The sequence below is a fragment of the Plodia interpunctella genome, chromosome 28 (genome assembly GCF_027563975.2).
Source record: "Plodia interpunctella isolate USDA-ARS_2022_Savannah chromosome 28, ilPloInte3.2, whole genome shotgun sequence".
Lineage (NCBI taxonomy): Eukaryota > Metazoa > Arthropoda > Insecta > Lepidoptera > Pyralidae > Plodia > Plodia interpunctella.
Genome location: NC_071321.1, coordinates 281677 through 294319, shown reverse-complemented (window position 1 = coordinate 294319; position 12643 = coordinate 281677). Strand labels below are relative to the sequence as shown.

General features: G+C 34.0%; 1 long non-coding RNA gene across 10 annotated transcripts in view; it reads right to left on the bottom strand.

The window, feature by feature from the left end:
• Positions 1-12643, bottom strand: part of LOC128681682 (uncharacterized) — an 87239-nt gene that overhangs the window by 34317 nt on the left and 40279 nt on the right. For all 10 annotated transcript variants that reach the window (XR_008406045.1, XR_008406044.1, XR_008406042.2 and 7 more), the window contains exon 3: positions 4673-4707. This is a non-coding gene — a long non-coding RNA (uncharacterized LOC128681682). The remainder of the gene's footprint in view (positions 1-4672; positions 4708-12643) is intronic.

Below are 12643 nucleotides of genomic sequence, written 5' to 3'. Positions count from 1 at the left end.
CTGTGTCATCTGTGCCAAATCCCAATATATTTTATTTATTTATTTAACTATCTATAATGCAAAAATCATCTTAACATCCGTAATCAGTGTCCGTGTGTCAGTGTATCCATGTAAAGAATAAAAAAAGAATAAATAAACGATCGGCCAGCTAAGCTAACCCTTAGTCACCTCGTACGACATCCACGAAGGACTTTTGCGCTGTCGTCGGTCTGCGCCGGCCATTATTGTGAAACACGCGAGACAGTTTCAAAATTCGCGCCGAAGTGCACACGTGCCTTAATATATTCACACACATTACGTAGGAACCGCTCAAATTATGCAAAGTCTAAACTTGACCTAGATTATGATTCAGTAACATTTCTAGACTGAATTTTTTATTCCAGTTAACTAGTTTTTTCCCGCGACTTCGCCCGCGTACATACTTTTTATTGATTCTTTCTTTGATTGGTTGATTTGATTTGAAGTCTACTTCTCCCACGGGAACAGTTATTTTTTACGGATGAAATGTACCCTATATCCTTCTCCGTACTTCAAACTACATGTATGCAATATATCAAGAAGATTGATTGAATAGATAGAGTTCTTCACGCTCTATCTACTCAACCAATCTTCTTGAAAATATTAAGAAACAAACAAACAGACTGTCACATTTATAATATTAGTTAGGATGGCTTCATCTGCGTGCTATCGTGTGGCCAATGATTGTTACGACGAGCTGTTGTTATCTCTTTAACTTGTAATGAAAACGAAAGGATAGGCGACAGGAATACCACTAACTATTGGTGAAAATCGTATAAAAATCGTAGTTTTTGAGTTTATCGCGTTCATACAGACATACGGGACAGGTGGACTTCTTTTTAAAATATGTCAGAATAAGAATGTTAGATTTCAAAGTTCATTTCATAATTTTGTTCCCTGAGGTTTTTAGCACATTTACAAACGAAACAGTTCGATCAGTCAATGCATTCGCACGATCATATTGAGATCACGTTGATTTTTAAGATTATTAACATTGTTAATTTCAGAATGAAAAGTGTTAAACCTCGGAGAAAACTTACGCACAAAAGTTGAACCAAAATGACGAGCGTCAACACAGGTTTAATTAGAGATAAAGGCCTAATTTTTCGTGGTTACCCGCGAAATTCAAGATACTCGTATATATTTTCATAAATAGTAACCACTAAAAATCCTTTCTAATACTTTCATCTCTAATTAAACCTGCGCTGACGGCCGCCATTTTGTAAATTTCTAATTGTAGTAAATTTCGATTGCGTGAGAATCGAGACCCCAGGTACTAAGTAATAATGAACTTCAAAAGAAAAGAGATTTATAAGACTATAAGGATTCGCCTCCCGATTCACAGCGACCGGTCCGTCGGCTACCGCGCTACGCGGCGTGTGTCCACTGTCGCACACGACACGAGAATCTTCAACTCATCATCGAGTGTGTTATTGCTAACACTGGTGTCAGTTTTATTCAAGTCGCCTAAAGCCATCTGACATGACTTTTACGACTACTTACCGCCATCTAGTGGCAGGTAGTCGCATACATACTAGGGAACTAAACTGTCCACCAATGTGCAGGTTTCCTCACAATGTTTTCCTTCACCGGAAGCAAGTGGTGTTCGATGAAAACTACTATCTATATATTAGTCACATTGACATACAAACTCATATGGTACGAGTAGGATATGAACCTGAGACCTTTCGGTTTTGAGTTAGTGGTGGTGTAATGGTTAAGACGCCCGCCTGTGGATCGAAAGGTCCCTGGTTCGAATCCTACTCGTGCCACATGAGTTTGTATACCAATCTGACTCATGTATAGTTGTTTTCATCGTCCACCACTTGCTTCCGGTGAAAGAAAACATCGTGAGGAAACCTGCACACTGGTTGATTATTATTAACTTGTGTGTGAAATGGGGAACGCAACGGCAAACCACTCCGTTAATAATGCCAAGAAAGTTGTTGTGTGTGTTTCATCCACGTAATGACCACGACCGTCAGCCATGAAGAATACGACTATGAAGAGAAAAGTACCTAACAAAGACAACAACAATTTAGCATGAAGATAATGTTGACTGAAGAAGATATTAATTAAGAAAATAAAATAAAAAAATGATAAGAAGACATCAATAGAAGAAATAAAATTAGAAAAAGAAAGTAGGTACCTAACTATGAGAGTAAAGAAGAAAAAAAACAATGCTATCTCTGTTTAGTCTTATGGTTGACTGGTGTGAGAGAATGCCGTGAATGGCGTTACGTCCACAATTTGTAAATATTATTTATTTATTTACACTTTATTGCACAACATAAAAGTTAACAAATGGTTGACTTAATGCCAGTGCCAGTGACTGCCAGTGACACCTGATGCCGGCTCCACACTGTCGTCGAACAGTTCGCCAAACTTTGGTGGATTCGGTGTACATTGCTGGTTTTTCATTGCGGTAGATAAAAGCACCCATACTAACTACGCAATGTTCACGCATTCGCGTCGGCATGTGTTTGATTTCGTCGACAGTGTGTAATTGGGCAATAAAGTTTTTAAATAAATAAAACCTATGGTCAAGGATACGAATGAACAGATTACAAAAAGTAATCGGTGACAGTCCGATTTCCAGCAAACAATTTTCCCCATAAAAGATTTGGAAAGACGCAACTTCCAAGAATCGTTTTTTTTTTTTACTTTTTTAATAGTAGGACAAGGTAACAAACTGCAAAGGCGGGCGTTTCCATAGAATAAAACCACTAAGCTAAAATAACAACAGCCGCTCCAAGAGGGTTACCATCAGGCAGGCGGCCGGTCATAAATTTATAAAGTCGGCAACGCGCCTATATCACCCCTGGTGTCACAGATATCCATAAGCTGCGATAGCCGGACAAATTGGGCCTGTTTTCAGCTTGGTAGTGTAAATACAAATTCTCGTATCGTCCTCGTGCAATGGAAACGCGCCAGGAGACAATGACACCGGCCGAGTGTGTGGCGCAGTGAAGGCCGTCTGTGTACAGTCGGCTACACAAACTGGTAATATCTGACGGTCCACGAGAAAAGGTACGTTATGAAGGTTTATTTTTAACTCCTGACACAAAACAAGGGGTGTTATAAGTTTGACCGCTAAGTGTGTCTGTCTGTGTACGTGGCACCGTAGCTCATCAACGGGTAAATCGATCTGGATGCGGTTTTTTTTATTTGATGGCAAATTTTTATGCGGTGGTTCTTAGATATGTTCGATCAAAATCGGTTCAGACGTTCAGAAGTTGTAGCGAAATGAATATTGAAAGTCGGGGTTTTTTTAATTTTCTCCAAGGACGTAAATTAACAAATATAGGTCTTATACATATATCAAAAATTAGGAGGACGAATTTACATCATTATTAAAAATGTCAAAATTTGAATGAATAAATAAAATAAAAGTTGTATTTCCAATAAAATTATTGAAAATTGTCACACAAAAAAAATATAAAAATAAAAAGCTAAATGTGCAAAACGTACGTAATAATGTCATAAATCAATTACATATGTTATGAGGATACTGCACCACGCTTGGGCCAGACATTATTGTCGTTCACATAATCATCAGACTTGTAATATGCCTTTTTACAAAGTAATTTTTGTCCGGCAAATCAAGAATCCATTTAGGCAATTTGTTATAAAAACGGATACAGTTCCCAACAAAAGACGTTCTAACTTTGGCCAACGAATGCCCGGTTCATTAGAAATTAATATTAAGTATAATAATTTCTAATATACAGTGATGTGGCACTAGTGTGCCAGGTTCAATCGCATGATGTCTCATTCTGTTTTCTGTCGCCAATTATTCTTATCGACTGTACTTATAGGCACGTGTGAGTTTATGCCAGACAAGGTTACCAGACGTTTTGACATGACAAATCCTGACCGGACAATACTGGACATGTCAGGATCTCGTCAAATTTAACTTAGTTACACGCATAGATAAGTTTTAGGATGTTAATCATTTTGGTCAGTTAATCGGCCATGAACAAGTTCATTATTAAGATTAAAAAAATAATAATTTGTAAATTTAATATTGAAAACCATATTATTATTGATTAATTATAATGAAAAAATAAAAAATCAAATAAAAGTAAACATTATATATAAAAACTAGCTAAACTAACTTTAACGTTAAATTTAGAAATCAGAAAGAAGAAAAGATTGAATAAAAGAGAAGGAAAATGTGAGTAAATAAAAAAAATATCATGACGCTCGTGTTTGACATTCTCATTAATCTAAAATTTTAAAAATACTATATATAATACTTAAATATTCATTTTTCTGCTATCTGTACCGTTTTGTCATGACTTTATTAACACTAATGTGTGCAAAAGTCTATCAGCCAATACACAGACCTTGGTATCGTAGTTTCACTAAATTATTTTAGTATTAACTAGCTTTAGACCACGGCTTCGTTCGCGTTTATTTCGTGCGTCCGCGTCACAAAGTATTATTGACAATATCTCGGGTTCTGAGCAACGTATCGCGATGAAACCTATACCAGATTATAAGTTAGACCATCCGCTATACGACTGTAAAGGTCGCGTCAAATTCCATCCAGTAGTATTTGCGTGACGCGCGATTAAACATATAGACAGACAAACAAAAATTCTTAAAAAAAAATAAATGATTAAGGTATAACATATTTGTAATAACTTACCAATTATTTAGTTAACAGGAGTTTCTATAAGCAATCTGTGGACAAAACAAACATATTATTATTTTCATATAAGTGAATTCTTTTTTAATTTTTTCATTATTTTATATCAAAATATCAACATTGTACCACTCTGGAAGGAAGCATTAAAACGATTGACTTTCAGAATAGGTTTTAGGAACCTTAATACCGAATCTGAAACATTGATGATTTTTCCTTGCGGCAATAAAAAGCCCACGTACAAACTGCGCAATGTATTCATTCGCGTCGGCGTATCAGAGCCAGCCATACGGAAATCTGCTACGAATAAAATGTAGGTGACTTTTTGCTATACTCTACAATCGTGCTACGGATCTACGACAATGCTACAAGAAACTACGATCTTTACCAATTTAATTATATTAGATTTTATTTGTATAACCTATCTATATAATATTATTTGTATGCCCACAACTTCGTATGCAAGTAAAAATCCGTTTCCCGTGGGAATTTGAGGAAATTCCATCTTAGTGCTCCCCTACACTGTCCTAGGAACCTACACGCCAAATTTCAGCTTTCTACGCCCAGTAGTTTCGGCTGTGCGTTGTCTGTCACACAGTTTCATATATATAGAGTTATAGTGTCCCGGGAAATATCGACTAATGAACTAAAACTTTACGACCTTCTTTCCTTATCCATATTTTAAAGAAATTCAAAATTCTCTATTCAGTTAGGATGATATACATCACTTATTGACGTAAAAAATTTACTTAAAGCCATACTTATCTAACGCCGACTTCCAAAGCGCAGGTGAAGAAGAAGTGGCGCAACAAACTTCACCGCGGCGTTTTCTCCAAAGACGTCAATTGACAAATAAAGTACTGCACAAATTCACATTATTTATAATGTCATAATTTAAATGTAAAAAAAAGTAAGCATATTTAATAATTTATTGAAAATTGTCAAAAACAATATATACAAGGTAAAGGCCAAATAATGTAAGATATACGACACAATCTTTACATATTATAAAACGAAGTCCTCTACCGCGTATGTCCGCGATTTTCTCTAAAACTGCTGCACGGATTTTCATGCGGTTTTCACCAATATATAGTGTGATTCCTAAGCAAGGTTTAGGTGTTTAATTATTATGTTTATACCCGAACAAAGCCGTCACAGGACTAGTTGTTAACTGGAACAGGATTTAATTATGAATCAGAGTTGAACATTGTGACGTCATAGTATGCTTTCGTTCAATATGATCCGTATTATGATTAGATAACTATATGTATTTAATTTTACCTAACTACAGCAAAGCGAAAAGGTTATGATTTTGACCGATATCATATATTTAGTTTAATATTATTATTTAAAAAATTTAAAACAATAATAGTAAGCCCCTCTGGCATGATATGGACAGACACTTCACCGAGTTTCTTCCGACATTTCTTTTCACCAGTGTTTGTTCAGAAATGATGGTAGTTTGTAGCTTTTTGAGAAATCCTACTAATATTTATAAATGTGTGTAAGTTTGTTACTCTTTCACGCGAAATCTACTGGACGGATTGTTATGAAATTTGGTACACGGGTAGAATATAACCTGGAATAACACATAGGGTACTTTTTATCCCGAAATCACCACGGGCGCGAAGCCTCGGGGCGCAGCTAGTTATATAATTGTTGTCTACCCTGATAATAACCACTTTCACTTTATGTTAAATGACTGGATATAAAATTATTGATAAAAATACTTGATTTTATCGATATAGGCCACATTTTTGTATTAGTATGGACGTAGGCCAATTTTTTCCTGTTTTTCTATTTGGACAACGAGGTTAGCAATATTGGAAACCACTTAATAAGTAATTTATATTATATTTAAATTAATTATTGTTTTTTAAATGTGTATCAATTTAATTAATTTTATATGGATCTTTGGTTTGACAATTAATTATTTATTAATATTATATAACCTTCAAATACAACGCGTGGACCTGTCATTCAAAATAATTTCATTACAAAAATTTTTAAGCCTATTATGTGTCTGACTGTTAGGCTCCCTTTTCAGCTTACATAAATACAATAATTATATAAATGCACACAAAATTGGCTTTAAACAATTTGATGTAAGTAGGTTTTTAATAAAATGAAAAACTACCATTTGGTGATTCAAAACATGGCAATCAATTTGGGCACCAAAAATAATGGTACTTACAAACATAAAAGGTAAAAAACGATATAATTTTTTTTCGTAGATTCATTGTTGTGAGAATAAATCAAAATTAGAACGTTTGTCTGAAAAAAGATTTTTTTTTAAATTTTTTTATAACTAAATTGCCTCGAGAGTTGAAAAACGGGCGCAGTTATTTATACTTTTTAAAATACTTATTAAAAGGGGCCGTTAAGGGTTATATTTTTAGTAAAGTAAGTAAATAAAACATTTAAGTAACTAAGTAAAACTTTGTATTAGACTGTTTAAAATATTACGATTTTGTGTAAAAATTTATAGCAAAACATTTGTTTGAAAAATTAACAGACAGGAGACAGGTCATAGAAATTCTCCAAATTAAATTGTCGTTGTCAAACTTATGTCAAAATTATTACCAAAAAAAAGTTACCAAAATTAAAAAAAAAAACAATTTTTTTTTATTCACCGATTCCGGCCATTTCTGCATGCACTGTGGGTTTAGGTAGGTTGTCAGGTTATTTTTGTCTCGTGCAATCACAACGTGGCACCTCTTCTTGACCTAAAAATATATAGGTACCTATACTTACAGATATCTCCAGACGCCTAGGAGAATCTGAAGTCGTATTTCGTTATGGACTAGAAATAAGTATAATGTAGATATAGGATATAATTATATTATAATATTATATTATTTCCTTTCCAAATATAACGGCCTTGAGAATTTGTTTCACGTTTTTAGATATAGGCATACCCAGATCTTAAATAATAGTAAAGACATGAATCATTAACTAGTAATTAGAGAAATATATTATAGGTTTAGTTTGGTTTCAATTAAGTAGCTTTTTAACTTTCTTGTGATTTTTTTTTCTTTCAAAGTTGAAATAGCATTAAAAACACACTTATATCACTAGCTGGTAACAGATAAGTCTCCACGAAATCTAGACTTGGGCGAGCCAGGTTCTAGGTCACGACAATAACCTAGATTTAGCGAGAATCGTGTTAGACAATCTAGAAATCCAGTCTGGGCCGAGACGATTTCTCGGTCTAGGCCTAATTGTAGACTTACCCGTATCCACACTTTCCCCAACGAAATACTCACTGCACCAAAAAAGACCTTTAACTGTCAAAAAAAAAGAATAAAACAGATCGATTTCCAAAAGTTCGAATTAACGTGTCACCACAAACAAGGACCGGTGTTCGAAATTTAAAACAGAGATCATTTCAAATTTACGTTCAGTTTGAAACGCGTTACGTCGTTTCGTTTCTGTTCAACATATTTCGAGCGTTCGTCGCGAGTTCAATGTACCGGCCTCTTACGTGGGCGCGGGCGACGGCTGCAGCTGTCTCTTTCAAACGTCATCCAAACTCCCACGAGAGAGAAAGACGCATATCACGCGCCCCGCGGTCCACTTTTTGCTCCAAACTTGAATTTCGATCGTTGTACCGCGACACGCTTAGTCTTGGTACTTGAATATTTTTTTGTTTTTTTTTTTTTTCAATTCAGTCGCTTCAATAACTTAGAGTGAAATGTGGGGTCATTATTGTTTGTTTTTTTTAATATGTCCGCTTAAAGGGTCCGTTTCGAACATGTTTTGAAGTGAATTGCTCGTTAATTTAATTTAAAGATTCACTGTGTTCACTTAATAACATCACTGGGGTATTTGTCAACGTTATTTACATAAATAAACCTCTAAATTGTGACCTGTGTTGTGTCACAAAATGCATAGTTTTAAAAGTAACCTTAAAATGGTGATATCCAAGCAAATAATAACTTAGCTTAATCTACACATAAACTGAGCTAAATATAAAAACAATTACGTACAACTTTGGAAATTCAAGAGAACTGATATAATATATCTATGACGTAATCAACTGGTTATATAAATATTCGTTAGGCTTCGAACCTCACAGAAAGAATTTATAGTACTTTATAGTTACTATTCATAAGGAGGGTTGCCCTTCAAACATTTTCAAAATTATTTCGCGACGTTACAGCCCTGAACGCAACCGAGAAATGTGAAGGTAAGAGAGGTTTGACCTTCGATTAACATCCAAGTCTCAGCCCCACCTGGTGGCCATTATATAAACTAAATCATACATATTATTACTATCATGCAAGTTTCTACGACTTAGAGCCATGCCCCATTGCTCAGTCGTGCTCCGTTGCGACAACGCAGCACGTTGTGACAACATAAATACAATACTAGGGGCAAAACTTTAGCATTACCGGACTTCTAAAAAGTTGTGAAATACAACATGGAAAAGCTCAAAGGTTACCTTTTATTATGAAATAACCACGTAGGTGAGATATTGATATTAACTGCATCTCGATATTTATTCTGTAAAAGATGACAATCGAATGACTTCCAGCAACCTTCATACTAAACTTCACTTGGCAACAGCGCAGGCTATTTTCAGCCATCTATTAATAGAGCTAACCAGTCAATTAACAGACCCGCCTTGTAAAAAAAGGCATGCAAGTGTATAACAATTAAATTATGCCAAGTAAACATCCAGTGGGAATTTTTTAATTGATCTGATGGACGACCATGTTTTTTATTTATTAAAAATGATTTAATTGTAACTTCAAACACATTAATGACACAAAGCTGCATTATCACATTTGAAAAAAAAATTGTGTATATTAATTACGAAATGCTTTTTTATTAGCCTATAGTATCCGAATGCTGCGTAAAAATTGCGTTAGATAGCCATGTTGGAAAAACAAAATCCTTTAAATAATAAAATAAAATTTTACAAATATCAAATTCATGAAAACAAATATTCAAAAATTAATTATGCACATGCCAACTTACAGTTAATTTATTAAGATTATTTTTTTGTAAAAGTGGAAATGTTCAAATATTTAATAAAATATATTTGTACACGTATGTTTTAGTGAAGAATTTTCATTATCGAGAGTTTAATCTCAATTAGTGTAATTAGACTATATTTATCGTGGAAAGTTCTGCTTATCATAATACCTTGAAATATAAATCTTATTACACCACAAATTAAGTTGAAATTCCAAGCATGCATTTATAAAACGCTGTTGCAGCCATATTCTATTTTAAGAAGGCACGTAGCTTGCACTTCTGTTGCCATGGAGACGATAATTTATGAATGAACATTGTCTGTATCGTCTGTCTCATTCAGTGGGAATATTATTATTGAAATTTAAATTAGAGATGTGGCATTATTTTGACTTAGTTAGTCGTAATCACAATATTTGCTTAATTTATGTATATTTTTGATTAATTGACATGCAATAATGTCAGGAAAAAAGAATGTAAAATTTTGTATTGTCAGTTCGATTTATGCAATAATTACTTTCATTGATATATAATAATATTTAATACTTAATAAGGGTTATTTCAGTTAAGTCGTCATACATTTCATAGAGTCAATACAAAGATGAAGAATTAAATAAATTAATATTGAGGCATTCGCGATTTCCATGCAGGAGCATCCTAGCTGCATGTCTCAGTCACAAATCGTATGTGCGAAAGAATTGAAATGAAACTGTTGCTGATCACCTATTTCTGTCACACGCAATATTTGTAAAAGAGATGGGTAGAACCCACTACGTGCACCCGTTCAACTCTGCGGACGCGCTGAATAAAACCAGTACACACCGACTGAGAAACTCATGCGGCGTGTGCTTTTCTTGTATAGAATTATAACGCACACGTCTACGCAGCCAGATACAATCCCATACAAAAAAGTGCACACTTACACAGATACAACGAAATGAAGATCATTTATGATTAAATAGACTTATAATTAGAATATTAAATTTTCTTGTAGTAACAATACTACACTTATAAAGAGTATAAAAAGGATTTATAACGAACAAAATTTTTCGCCATTGCAACACTAGATCTAATCATCAAGATTGGTCGATAAACACTCAGTGTTGCCAGCCAAGTGGATACGGTACCCTAATTCATTTTCTACTCTTTATATAATATATAGATAGACAGTAAAAGGCATGCAATTTCATATATTCCATTGCAAATGTTACATTATGTAAGCACTGAGCCGGAAAAACAAAAGGTATGACTTTAACACGTGTTTTTTTAAGGTTATGCATTGTATTCAAGTTTTCTTGTTGGAAATTTAGTATTTATCATAAATTGACTAGATCATAAAATGTCTGTATATCTAATAAGAGACTGCAAAGGAAATAAAGACACTTAACAAACAAACTTTCTGTAAATTTTGAAATTTAGGCACAATTGTGAACAGCGCCATCTATTGATGATAACAAATAACTACCGAACGGAGTTGATAACAAATAACAATGATGTTTATCCAGTTAGTTGTGAGGGTTGTGAGCTACTTCATATAAAAAGTTTTTTAACAGAATCATTTTAAACTAAGTAAGATGCTGCTAATCCATATTTTTATGCCTATTATAAAAAAGTTCAAGTCTGTATGTACTTATGGACCACTTAACCATATGGTTTAGATTAAATCTGGTATGTTTTAATAGAGATACAAGATATTCCGTGTCTATGATTTGATATTTCCAGATCAACCCGCAAAGGCCGTAATAGGTACCCCCATTAATATTTGTCGAACATCACAGAAGATGCTTTAAGCTGCCATAGAGAGGGGAGCCGCTGGCATAGGGTATCTAATCTAAGTATAATATCTAAAGTTTAGCATATCTCATTGCACATCACGCTGTGCCACGCATACAAATGTAAACGTCACGAGAGAAGCCGAATGTAGTAACTACTTTAAAATCTGTTAGCATAATACCTCCTTGGTGACTTCATTATTATCACGGCCACGCTTACGTCAGATTTAGCTAACTTTCTCGGACGAAACTAACTACATAAAAATTCTTAATACTTTTACGAGTGGCTATAAAACTCCTGCAATAACCTTTTGTTAATACTGGCGTTGGATTACGTGTACATTAAATTTTTGCAACATTATCATCTCAAATATAACCTACTTATTGTGAGAAAGCTACTTATATGTAGGTTTTGTACAATTCTGAAGGCCAACTGATAACGCTCGTTAAATAAGTCGAAATCTGTACCACTGATTAAAGTAAAATAGAGCAGAGATGTGTGAAGTCATCGAAAAAGAGATATTTGAATTATTTTATGGAATCGTTTTTTCTTTTTTTATTATTTTATCGAATATTCGAATTATTTATTGTAAAAAATGTGCCAGACATAGTATCAAAATTTTTGGTCGTCAAAAGTTCGCGCCCGTCTCTGGGGGAGTGAGGTAGGCGTGTATGTGCGACAGAGAGGTAAATAGTTTTGTATAATCCGCCTTGTAAAGTAACGGTGCGCGAGCGCCGAACGACCTCGCTAAAGAGTTTTCCAAGCAAATTTTTAATGAAAATTTAATGCTTTTTACTTTTTTCTCTTGCAAATATGGTGCCCAGTGATTATTATGTATGTCTGATGCTTGCAGCATGCACTAAAACCATTACTATATTACAACAACACCAGATATTAACAATAGGAAAGGGTTTTAGGGTGTTTTAAAAGTTCTTTTGAACCTTTCACGCCCTATACAAAGAAAATTCCAGACTTATTCAAAGAAATAGAGGTTATATTTTAATTTTCGTAGCATGCAATGTTCGATTTACGAATAAATAGGACGCCATTGTGCATGACAGATATTACATCATCGATATAAATGAAAAATATACAAAATTTTATTGATTCTTGAATAGCTTTTTATATATTTCATAAATATAATTATAAAATAACACCCAGAAATACTTTTCTTATATAAAACATTAAATCAAAGTGAGTTTTGCTAGGAAATTCATTGTT